Below are 12,689 nucleotides of genomic sequence, written 5' to 3' on the forward strand. Positions count from 1 at the left end.
TGAGGTTCGAAACGCGTCGACAATACCACCCTGTGGCTACAACAAAGGGTGTCGCTAGGATGTAAATCATATTACCACTCTGTACCCTAGCCTCGCAACCCTAAAAAACATTATACCACAGGCTTTTGTAGACAGGCAGGCTTGTTTTCGACCTCAAACCCGCCTGTCGCTTGGTTTTTTAGCTCCTAGGACTGGTGCTTGTTTTTGTTTATGGACTAATTTTTGCACTGTATATAACTGCAATTGTTTTGGACTATTATTTATGTGAATGTTTTTGTTTGGTGTGTTTAACCACTTTTTGATTGATTCATTGTTGCAAAATTGTAAATATGTACGTTTGTAGATACTGTATATGGATCAGAAAGATGGTTTCCTCCATTGCTCCAGCTTCCCGGGCTCTATCAAAAAGAGACTCCCCCTCAGCTCCCTGGTTCTCGCAGGAACTTAGGAATGAGAAAGCGGCATGTAAAAAATTGGAGAGACGCTGGAGAGCAAACTACGGTCTGGAAGAAAAAGTTAGGTATAAGGAAGCCTCCAAAAAACTTCGGAAAGCCATCAGGAAAAGTAAAAAGCGCTTCTATGCGGACTCGATTCTTCAGGCAGAACAGTCTAGCAAACAAGTTTTCAAAGTGGTACAGTCATTCTTCAAACCAAAGTGCATTGAAAGAGAGGTGGTACCCACAGCTACGCTATGTGAGCAAATCTCAGAGTTCTTTGATCATAAAATTAAAAAAGTATACGACTCTTTTGGTCCAGTAGTAAAAACAGTGAAGCAGGACCTAGCGAATAATGGCGAGCTAGGAGAGACCCTCACCCAGTTCACGTATATCCCCCTGAACGAGGTAAGGCAAGAACTAAGCCGCTGCAAATCCGGCTCCCCTGATGATCCCTGTCCAGCTAAACTATGGAATGCCATAGCGGACTCGGTAGCCCCCACGCTTCAAGATACCTGGAATTCTTCCATCACATCGGGCATTTTCCCGGACGTGTGGAAGCACGCTACTCTCCTACCCCTAAAGAAAAAACCCAATGGAGACCCAGATGACCTCACGAATCTTCGACCAATATCCCTGTTGGCTGCCCCGGGAAAAATGCTGGAAAAAGTTATACAGCGCCAACTGAGCAAATTCGTGGAATCCAACAATACTCTACATGAAACTCAATCGGGTTTCCGTCCCGGCTTTAGCACCGAAACAGCACTCATAGAGGTAGCCGAGTCAGTGAGGTGGTCGATGGATGCAGGAAACTCAGCAATGCTGGTACTCCTGGATCTGTCGGCCGCCTTCGATACGGTGGACCATGCCAGACTACTCAGCCGGCTGGCAGCGATAGGTATTCAGGATAGTGCACTGGGATGGATAAGCTCCTATCTATCTCTGAGAACGCAGAAGGTGGCACTCGGGACAATCTCCTCCTCACCCAAACCCCTCAGCTGTGGAGTCCCGCAGGGTTCGGCCCTCAGCCCCCTTTTGTTTAACATCTATCTGGCACCTCTCTTTGCGTTAATTGCCAACTGGGGTGTCAAGGCAATCTCGTATGCTGACGACACCCAGTTGGTATTTCCGTACTCAGAGATGACGCAAGACTCCTTCGCAAATTTCAAAGGCTGTCTCCAGGACATAGCACACTGGATGAACACTAATAAACTAAAATTAAATGCCAATAAAACCGAAGTCATCTTCTTCGGGAAGGGCCCCACCCCCGCCCCAGAACTCTGGTGGCCTACGGAGATGGGCCCACCCCCGTCACCCAGTCAATCGGCAAAAAATCTTGGAGTGAGATGGGACGATAATATGTCCTTTACATCCCATATCCAACAAGTGGCCGGATGCTGCCTGAGCAAGCTAAGAAACCTTCGTAAAATTTTAAAACTTCTACCGGTGGGCTGCAGAAAAACAGTTGTCCACGCAACTGTTACCTCACGACTGGATTATGCCAATGGCTTGTATCTTGGCCTCCCTAAATACCTGACTCACAAGCTTCAGGTAGTTCAGAATGCGGCTGCGAGACTGTTACTGCGAATCCCGTTTAAGCAGTCAGTCTCTCCGCATCTTCGTACCCTGCATTGGCTACCAGTTGCCAACAGAACAAAATTCAAAGCGCTGACGCTTGCATTCAGATCTTTGCATGGTTCCTGCCCACAATACCTGAAAAACCGTCTCCCAAGATACTCCCAAAGCCGCGCACTACGGTCCAATGACCGTGTTCTACTGGCTGTCCCACGTGCTAAGAAGGCCCGACTAGGCGGTCGGACCTTCTCAGCGAATGTCTCCGCTTTGTGGAACTCCCTACCACAAGCAATTCAACAGGCTCCAACCGAACCCTGCTTTAAGAAATTGCTAAAGACCTGGCTTTTCACCCAGCCACGCTAGCTTCCCCTCTTTGGCCCAGGTTATCGGTGAACTACTAGCGCCGGGACACCTCCTTGTGAGGTAGCTGTTCGCGCTGTATAAAATCCAGTATTATTATTATTATTATTATTATATATGAACCTTTTTGATCTGACAGTGTTTCTGTTTGTGCTTGTTTTTGAAGAATCTTTTGACAAATATATAAAAAAGAAAAATAAATTCTTTTGGAATAATAATCCAGTGGTCACATGGTACAGATTGACTGTGTGTTTAGGTAATTGTTTTTTGAATAATCCTGTCCAACCACTTTGTTCTGTTTTTCTTACAGTACAATCATGTCATATGAAAAGTTAATAAATCTCTAGTAGCCAATCAGGTGTCATGAAGAAACCAATTTTACCTAATCCTTCACTGAGTAAAAGAAGATGCAGTAGAGGTGGTCAAGCAACATCCTCAAGATGATCTCAGCAAAAAGCAGAACTTTCACTATAATTAGGACAATATGTCTGCGCTCTCTTTATGGGCCAATGCCCTAAACCATTGAACTCGATAGAAGTTTATAAGCCTTGACTGAAACAAAGTTATCCTAAAGTCTGCACGTTTGTTGTGGCTCAGAGACCTGGTTTGCCAGCTTAGAGTGCTTTGCAGAATTCTGCCATTTTTATTTAACTTTGTGCATAAGATATTAGTGCTCCACGAATTCATCCATTTGTACATTGATAACTGCAGTCAATCTTCTTGGGTCATCGAACAAAAGGTCTATTTTTGCATTTTGTGCATATTCACAATGCTGCAGCCATGTCCTGTACTACGTGTAGAAATAGCATTCTGTTTTTTGGAGAAATTCAAAATCTTCATTGGTTGCCCATAAAAAAGAGTGCAGTCTCCAAGTCACTCTGTAGCATGTCTTTTATTCGCCCAAGTCATTTTGTTTGGCCATAAGATTCTCTAAATGTTATCCTGTTTCTAGACTTCCATCTTTGTCCTTAATCTATCTGTGGTACAAAGATTCAAATGATAGAAATGGGGAGGAAGAAATTTCAGAAAACATAGAGCTAAACTGTGAAACAACCTACCTCCTTTTCTTAAAAGTAACCGAAAATGCTTTAATTCGTTTTTTTTAAAACAGCTTTTTTTCAGTTCAGTTCAAAAACCTTTATTTCGGTCACTAGGACCATAAAAGTATACAGAAATAAAAGGAACCAGCATTATAAATGTAAAACATACAGTGCAAATGAGACCTATTCCATCAGAGATGATTTGTCTACACATAACAACAAAGCTTTTCCACTAATAGTCAGTCAGTCAGTCAAAAGCAATGTTTACTTAGACCTTAGTCTTTAAACTGCAATACCCAACAATATAAAACTTGAAAACAGGGATAAATACGTATTCAATAACAAACAATAAAAACATATTAGTCAATAAATTATTATTCCAGTCTAGGGGCCACAAAATACTAAATGCAAAAATGTAATTACTCATTAAAATTCTACCCGTAAGGCACCGGAATTTTTTTTAGTTCATATTAGGTTAAAATTTATATAATAAATAATCATCATAAAATCACTAAAACCCAGTATAATTCTAAAAATATTATCTACTAATAGGGTTCAGTGCTAAGATGGAGAGAGGAAGGAAAAAACACAGTACATGGGCAGAAATACCAGGTAGCAGATCAGTTCATTTAGTGTAAATAATTAAACTGAATGCATAAAACAGAACAGTGGTAATACAATGATTTGTTGAAACTACAAAATTCAATTAAAAAACTACATTCAACATAAAAACTTTAAAAGTTGTTTCCCATTTATAGACAATACGATAGTCTATGTATTGGACACTTGTGTTGATACTGAAATCTGGCTAATAATTTTTATTTGTTTTCCCTTTTCTAAAAAAGCCCATCTCCTCCGCCACATTGCATTTAGAAATCGAGAGACAGAGAAGACAATGGGCTTGGAGGTGTCGTACTTCAAAACTCTGAATGCCGCCATACATTGCACAAACCCCATATTCCAACACCACCTTGCTGCTTGATACCCGATACAAAATAATAGAACATGCAGTTCAGTCTCCTCCTGGTTATTACAAGCAGGATACCCACGTAGGGGCAGTCCAGCCCATTTAGAAGTGAAGGCCCGGAGGGGTAAAGTGCTATATACGAACTGAACATATCATTTCCTTGCTGTGAAGGGTAGAATGTCATCCAGAAAGGGTTCTAATTTGTAGTCCTCCTTAACAATGAGGAACTGTGTGGTTCGAGCACCTAATTTCGGATTTACCTGGATGGCCTCAAGCTTTTGACATTAATAATGGCAAGCCTCAGTTTAGAAGGAAAGCTAAGCATTACACATTGGATGTCATTAGAGGGGGTAGTCAGGGGAGTAGGTGTACAGCCCACATGAGAGGCGATCCAAATGGATAAACATCCAGACGATCTGCCCCTCTCTCTAGTTGTAGCTGGGATGTTAAATATTACAAAATCCACCCTAGCATAGTCGTCTCTTGCCCAAGTCTCCTGAAACAAAAAAACGTCGAACTGATTCACAAAAAATCCCCACTCAGGGCAAGGACGTTTATCCTCAGTGCTTGTCCCCAAAATCCCAAAATTTGTCTGAGAAGGCAGTGTGAACCGGAGACCAACAACAGATGACGGAATAGGTATAATTAAATGAATAAATAACACCTATTCCGTCGTCTGTCGGCTTCCCCCCCCCCCCCCGCCGTGCCCTGCCCCGCCCACTGCACTTACCTGTGCCGGCCGCTGCTGATCGTGTTTTAAAGCAGGGGAAATAGGTAAAGAAAAAGGAACAGCTAGATGATCTGTCCATCTCAAAGAAATGGGGGACTGGGCGATAAAGGAAAGGTAGTTAGAAAAATGCAGATCAGTATGATATACGTCTGTGTCGGTGGGATCTTCGGAAAGAAGATGAAACTCAAGCATAGAGGCTAGGTCTTTAAAAGTAGTTAAACCAGGGCAGTCCTCTCTGTCAAAGTGGACTTTTAGGTCATATAGGACCAGACTATAAGCAGTTTTAGAAAAAAAGTGGCTAAAAGGGTCTGGAGCTCAGTTAAAAAATTGAAATTGGGACCTGCTGGATGGTAAATTAATGTCTCTGCTAGTGAGACAGTACAGTTAAGGTTGAGGATGAATAACAGTATCTTATAAGTAAATAAGGAGGAGTTGAGCGTATATGACAGCTAATAATTAAACGTGGAACAAATGTCAAGACCACCACCCTGCTTTCCAATTAAGTTCTGGCCAGAGAAGAAGTAGCTCAGAGAACATTTCAATAAATTGAGACAAACCACACTGATGGATTTTTAATGATGGCCAAAAGGGTCTGTGTAACTATTCATGGGAATGTTCTTTGACACAGTCTTTCATACATTCACGTATGCCTACTTTGCCTTTCATTGATGCAGAGGGCCTGATTCAGAAAGCCATCTCAAATCTCATCAACAGTCTTTTGCAAATGCCTCAGGCAACTTCAGGCAAAGTTAACATTTTGTATAACTTTCTTTACATATGATTTTGTTATCTAGCTCCTTGACTGAGGATGTTTCTAGTTGAATAATAACTGCAGTTGTATGCTTAACATATTGAAGAAATATTAGAATTAAAAAACAATAATCAGATTTGCATGTGACAGCTTCTCTTCTTTCACATCCTCTATGAAGAATGGGAGTGTACTTGTGCACATTGCATACCTCTCTGCACTTCTAACTTATATGTGGTCTATCCAACCTTAGGTGGTACAATGAGTGTGGGGAAGTGCAACAGAATTCCAGTTTTTTAAAGAAAATGTAGCAAAGGTAAAAATGTCCCTAATTTTCTGTCTGCCTGTATGAGCATCAGGTTAATGGCACTGAGCAGACGGCAGAAACTTTCTCTCATCAGTCCATTAGTGTACCTCAGAATTTAAGCATCATAAACAACTGAATCACTATGGTAAAAATATGAAGAAATTCTTTCTGTGCTCACAGGAATGTTGAGCCAGTATTGCCCAATTATTTTTCACTTGTAAAGTTTGGATTGTAAGGATTGTCATTCCGTCAAATATTCTCGAGGTTGCTAAACCTGGTATTGGCCCAAATGCGAGAAGGACTAGAGAGCAAAACCTATATCCTGGACCACTTTTTACAAGAATTTCATCCCACACCGTATTCACCCGAATACACTTCCACATCAATTCAAGAAAATAAGTGTTTATTAGGACAACCCCATCCTGCAGAACTTATCAGTCCGTCTTGCAGTTCAACGGCCACAGACTTGACCCAACATTCCCCCAATTTTTGTTTATGGAGTCACTTAAGCGCACAGACAGATCACTTGGAACAGCTCTCAGACGGATTCTAATAAGCGTCCTCTGGATGAGAGTGCTTCTGGAACATACACTTCTCTTTCAAAGAGTGGTTGCTATTTCCTACTCTGAAGAAGACCATTTCATATTCTCAAAAAACAGCAATAGTTCTGTCTGATCCTTACAACGACCGTCCCGTTGCAGTGCTCCCCTTCATTAGAAAAAAATGGGTACAAAGCAGTTACAAGCAGCAGCACCTACATCATCACCTCATACATGAAGGCTGTGTGATATATGAAATTCTCCACCTGAAATGAAGACTGCTCTGCCTGAGGTAGCAAACAAATTGTTAAACGCTGCAGATGAAAGTAATGCAAAAAATCTTATGCTCAAGACATCTCCACTGCCTTGAACATACTAAAGGAGCAGATGACATTGCCCTTTCATCAATGCCATTTTCCTAGTCAGAAATCTAATTTGTTTATTTATTTTATAAAATGCAGCTAGCCCCAACAGAATTTTGAGTGAATAGTACTAATGAGCTTTTTCTGTCTATATTTTGGTGTGTTCTCTTTGTATCTAAGTGATTGAACAACTAAGTCCTCACAAATATTATAGCACTATTCTTTCAATGTTATATATGTAGCACAACAAAATTGAAAAATGTTGGATGTTTTAACGGTATGAAGAAAGAAAAGATCAATTAACAATATTGTAAACATACTGGAGACATATATTTAGGTAAGCCTGGCGGTTATGCGGAATAACTAATAGCTAACAAACGCCCCAAAAACCTTAAGAAAATACAGGAGTTAACTCATTAAAAACATAGGGGACGGAATCAATATTTTTTACGCTGTGCATCACTAAATCACAATTAGAAGAAAAGTTAAAATAATATGTCTTACAAAGTGATGTTATCTTGATGAGCTGTGCTGGATGGTATTAGGAGGATTCATTTTTATTAAAGATATATTTTAAAAGAGAGAATTTGTTAAATAACAAATGACATAGGAATATTCTTTTAAATTCTGATTTGGATTACCTTTGATTTCATATACCTTTAATGTAAATAAACCTTTATAATAAAAATGAAATCTGTAGGGTTCTGCAAAAAATTGGGGTGCAAGAATTGCCATGATATATTGTCCATGAGCATGTAAGGTTTCTTAGATAAAAGTTAAATGTTGGATGTTGAACTCATAAACTCGAACAAAAAGCATGGTCTCTTGCATTGATGCATTAAAACTTGTTTTCTATCTCTGTTTGTAATTGTCTTATGCTTTTATCATACAGCCATGGAGAAGTGGTAGACATCTTGCCAAACAACATATTGGACCTGATTCACATAGGTAAACTGAGACGAAAGTCTAACTTTATGACTTTTGGTATTCACAAATGGCATTTACTACTCGTAAATGCCCTTTGTGAATACCAAAAGTTGAACTTTACGACTTTTGGTATTCACAAAAGGCATTTACGGGTAGTAAATGCCCTTTGTGAATGCCGAAAGTTGTAAAGTTAGACTTTCGTCTCATTTTACCTAGGTGACTCAGACCCATTGACTTTTACTGTTGACACCTACTTGGTGGTCAACTTAAATCATGCCAATTTAATGTGCAATGAACTGCCATTTGCTTTTGTCAATATAATGGATATTGATAGAAATATGACCAGAGAGGATTTCAGAAATATGTGCCCTGTTAAACTTTTGTCATAAATAGGATTTGATGTTTGAAAATAAAAAATAATTCCAAACACTTTTTAATTGTGAAATAGTTCCCATATAGAATGTGGTATTTTTGTGAAACTTCTATATATACACTGTAAGATGTTAGGTAGTGTATAGGGATTTTCAACCATGTGGACTTGAGTCTTTACAGGGTCACAGGTTACATGTGATACTATGCCTTTAGTCTCGCTTATAGAACCCCTATTGAAGAAAAGAAAATTAAGATTTTTGTGTATGACAAGCAAGAAGTAGAAATGAAACAGGATTTTAAAACAACAAAGGGGGATAAAGAAGAGAGGACTAGACTGAGAGGTAGGATATAGAGAGACCAGAGTGGGTTTGAATGAGTTGTTTAGCAGGGGGAACAAACATCACAGTTTGAGAGTAAGGCTGGGTGAATCGGAGCAAATTATTCACCAAGGAATTTGTGAAATAAGAACATCTCTTCAAGTTTCTGCGAGCGACCAAGAATGATTGCTGGCTCTTGTGAGTGCAAAGAGCGATTGTCACACAAAGTGTTAGTGGGACTTTGTACTAAGCCATTGCAGTGACATCTGGGGATTGCTTGAGTGCTCTTTTGGGCTGGATTTTGGATGTTTCAAGCCTAAGGTAAGTTCAGCTTTGTAGTTTTTCTGAAGCTTCTGAAATATTGAGTAGGTTGGTAATACTAAGTCATCATTGGGCATGATGAGATTTCAATTCCAGTCTTACGCCAATGGAACTCAAATCATCTTGGTGGGTGACAAAACTAGTTCGAAAAATTAACTCAATGACGGTTAGAAGTTGAATCATGGTTGAGATATAGGGCCTCATTACGATGGCGCACGGACTTCAGCCCATCTGCCATCGTTTCGGATTTGGGACTGGCCACCTAGAAGGCGGCCTCCCCAACATCCCAATTATGAAGTATTTTGCATTATGGCTGGGATCCACCTTTGCGAAAGCTAGCTTGCTGGTCACACAACAGAGCATCAACTTATTTCTTCATTCTGTTCAGGGTGACTCTATTGAACACTTTGCCTGGGTTTGATAGAAGAGTTATCCCTCTGTAGATTGCGCAGGTACTCCTTTCTTGATCAGATATATCTCCTTACAGTCAGAAGGCACCTTTCCTCTTCCCAGATCCTTCCAAACACGGGGTAGAGCATGTCCACTAATGTTTTAATATCTGCCCTCAGTGCCACTCCAGGAATGTTGTCAGGTCTTGCTGCCTTCCCATTTCTCAGATGTTTGATGGCTTGCCATATTTCTTCCTTGGTTGGTCTGCGGCAGTCAATTGGCAAGTACGGGCTGCATGTTTGATGGAGAATACGGCATGGGCTGGTTCAGCAGTATTCAAAATGCTCCACCAATCTTCATTGTTGACCATTATTACCCATGAAAGTCTTCCAAGTGTTGCCTTTATTAGGTCTTTCTGGCTTGGTGCATCTGCTGGAGAGTCTCTCTGTAATGTCGTAGAGTTCTTTCAAGTTTCCATGGCTTGCTGCTTCCTGGGCTACTGTGGCAAGGCCACTGATGAATCTTCGCTTGCCTACTCTTAAGCTTCTCTTTGCTTCCTTGTTGGTTTTGGTGTAATCGCCTCGAGCTTTCACGTTTTCTGCTCTTGTTCAGCTGATTTTGACTGCAGCTTTCTTTCCCTTCTCGCTTGGATTTTGCAGAGAGTCTCAGTGGAGATCCAGTGTTTATGATGGTGTTTCTGGGGACCCAGTATCTCCTTGCAGGTGGATGCCACTGTTTCCTTGATCTTCTCCGTCTTGATTTCTACTTGGTTTCTGTCATCCTCTAGTTATTGTAGGACTTGAAACTTGTTACTGAAAGTGACTGAGTATTCACTCTGTTTCTGTGCATATTTTAGAAGGATGTTGTTGGTTTGTCGGTTCCATCTATCCCTTCTTCAGCTTTAGGTTTAGTCTGGCCGTGACATGGTGATGGCCTGACCCCACATTCGCTCTTCTCATCACTCTCACATCCTGTAGAGACCATCACCCTCCAACAGTGTCCCTCATCTCTCCATAGCCCCTCTCTCATATGTATTTAATTTGTTTTATAGTCACAGTCATACCAGTGTAGGGTGTCAGAGCAAATCCCATCACACACACAGACAAAGTATAATATGTGTGTAAATGAATAAAACACGTTACATAAGACAATGAGTACTACGTGATGTAGGATTCACTGTCACCCTTACTGGTCAGCATTTTTAAGAGTGCCTGGTCTGGAGAAGCACAAACTCACAATTCAAAATGTAACACAGAGGTTGGCTTTACTAATAAGAATGTATTTCTACCCAAACAAATCCTTTTTGGCCACATTAGGATAATGAAATGCCGGGAAAAAACATAATTTTCCAACCTGTACCATGCAGTTTGCATGCAGCTCTTTGCTGGCAGTTCATAGCTCACTCTGCTGGATTATGATTGTAACTTATGACCTGCAAAGTAACAAAAGGATTTCTGTGACAAAAGCAGTAACCCACTGAGCCATGCACATAAAATACAGTTCTATGGTGTGGTACACGTTCTATGCAGCAGGCATATTAACCCTGTTCACTACTTTAGATAAGTCAAAACTGCTACTGGACAAAACTCCGAGCTCGATCCTGCAGGAAGATTAATCACCAGCGATATCTGATACTTTTATTGTTGCCCGATAACTGCAGAATATACGAGGAGATCTGCAGTGGGCGTTTTTAAAACCGTAGCAGATTTCAAAACACAAGGAGGCTGGAAACGAAAGTAAGTGATGAGCGTATTATACTGGCCTGCTGATTTTGTTCCTGAGGGCTGCTGCAAAACTGGCCCCCAGAACAAAAACAGCCCCCAGTAACAAAATCAGCCACCACCCTTCTAGTCTCCTGGGGAAATGACTGATGCCCAGTATTATCATTCCGGCCTTGCAGAATACCTGTGTGCTCCCAAAAAGAACAGGTACTTTCTCATCAAAAGTATTGCAGCAGTGCTGAGAAGTGCTGGTACTCACTGATTCATATTAAAGAAGTGCAGGTACCGAGTACTGGACAGTACCTGTCCATTTAAGGCATTGAATGAGTGCAGGTTACATTAAAAGATAGTAGCTCTGCTAATCATGTCTGATACTGCCCTTTACTATAACATTAGCTCTATGGAGCACTGGAGATACCGCCCGTGAATTGTACAGCAGCACGGATAAGACGTCATTAACAGTTCATTAATTAGTCTAAATTGGCGTTCTTGATTACTTTAGAGGGACCCTCTTGATTTGGAATCATATATAAAGTTCTATTCCCCAATGACTTGTCTTCATATATAGCAAATATAATTACCATAATAGACTTTTCTTGGTGATAATTGCATAAAATTTAAAATTAGGTGTCCCTATTCGCATATCTTCAAGTAAGTTGATAAATCCCTTTGTATCCTTCAGAAAGCAGAAGAAGGAGAATTCGCAAAACACTAATTTTAGATGCTGAATGATTTAATTTTATAGAGAAACATATTGAATACACAGTATTTTGGAAATGGAAGGAAGCAGTGGCATTGAAGACAGAAATACGCAGTGATGAACCTATCAATACAGTATAATGGACTTTGTATGTGGAGTGCCTCACAGAACTATCATCTATCCAGCTGATCATCAATGGTGTAACAACCCTGCTCAATACTGCTGTTGAGGCAACTTTGCAATGCCATAGTTGTCTGGCCAGATGTGTAATAGATGCAATGTCTGTTGCTGATGATCTAACTGCACAGCATTGGCTAAATGTGAGTGGCTGGCAAGTACTGTTCATGAAATGTCCATACATTCGAAGACTGCAAATGATTGGTCAGAAGGGGAGGGCGAGAGAGATAATATAGGCCATTAAGGCCATTAGAAAGGATGGGAGATGAGCACTCTAACCTCATACTCTTATGGAGGGTGGGGTTCCAGTCTGGAGCTCTTCTTGCCTCAGATGGAGGAGCAGTAAGCATCATGTTTGCAACCACACTGAATCACACAGAGAAATTCACTGCTTCCATTGGTTGGGGACAATACCTTCCTTCCAAGAGAGATGCTATGATTCCTGCATCCCTTCTAAGCAAAGCAACACAACCCTGTTGTTATGTTGTCCCTTTGATACACCGACTTCGATTGAATTAGGGATCCATGCTAGAGAGGAAAATATTTCCCCTTTATTGCAGCCGCGGCCGGCAGTGGGAGTACCTGCAGGGCGGTGACGTAGGGAGGCGAAGGGGCAGGGTGGGAGGTAGTAATGTATGGATTACAGAGCTTCCCAGTAAGTAAACATTTAAATAAATAAAACAAATTTCGTTGAGTGCACTG

At 40.8% G+C, this 12,689-nt stretch overlaps 1 protein-coding gene across 2 annotated transcripts in view; it reads right to left on the minus strand.

Moving 5' to 3' along the window:
* Positions 1-12,689, minus strand: part of TC2N (tandem C2 domains, nuclear) — a 255,478-nt gene that overhangs the window by 211,602 nt on the left and 31,187 nt on the right. The window contains exon 1 of one of the 2 annotated variants that reach the window (XM_078660066.1): positions 10,743-10,823. The exons of the other annotated variant lie outside the window; for it this stretch is intronic. The gene's annotated coding sequence lies outside the window, so the exon portion shown is untranslated. Of the gene's footprint in view, positions 1-10,742; positions 10,824-12,689 lie in introns of those variants that run through there. 2 annotated transcript variants of the gene reach the window in all.

This window comes from Lissotriton helveticus, chromosome 9, assembly GCF_964261635.1.
Source record: "Lissotriton helveticus chromosome 9, aLisHel1.1, whole genome shotgun sequence".
NCBI lineage: Eukaryota > Metazoa > Chordata > Amphibia > Caudata > Salamandridae > Lissotriton > Lissotriton helveticus.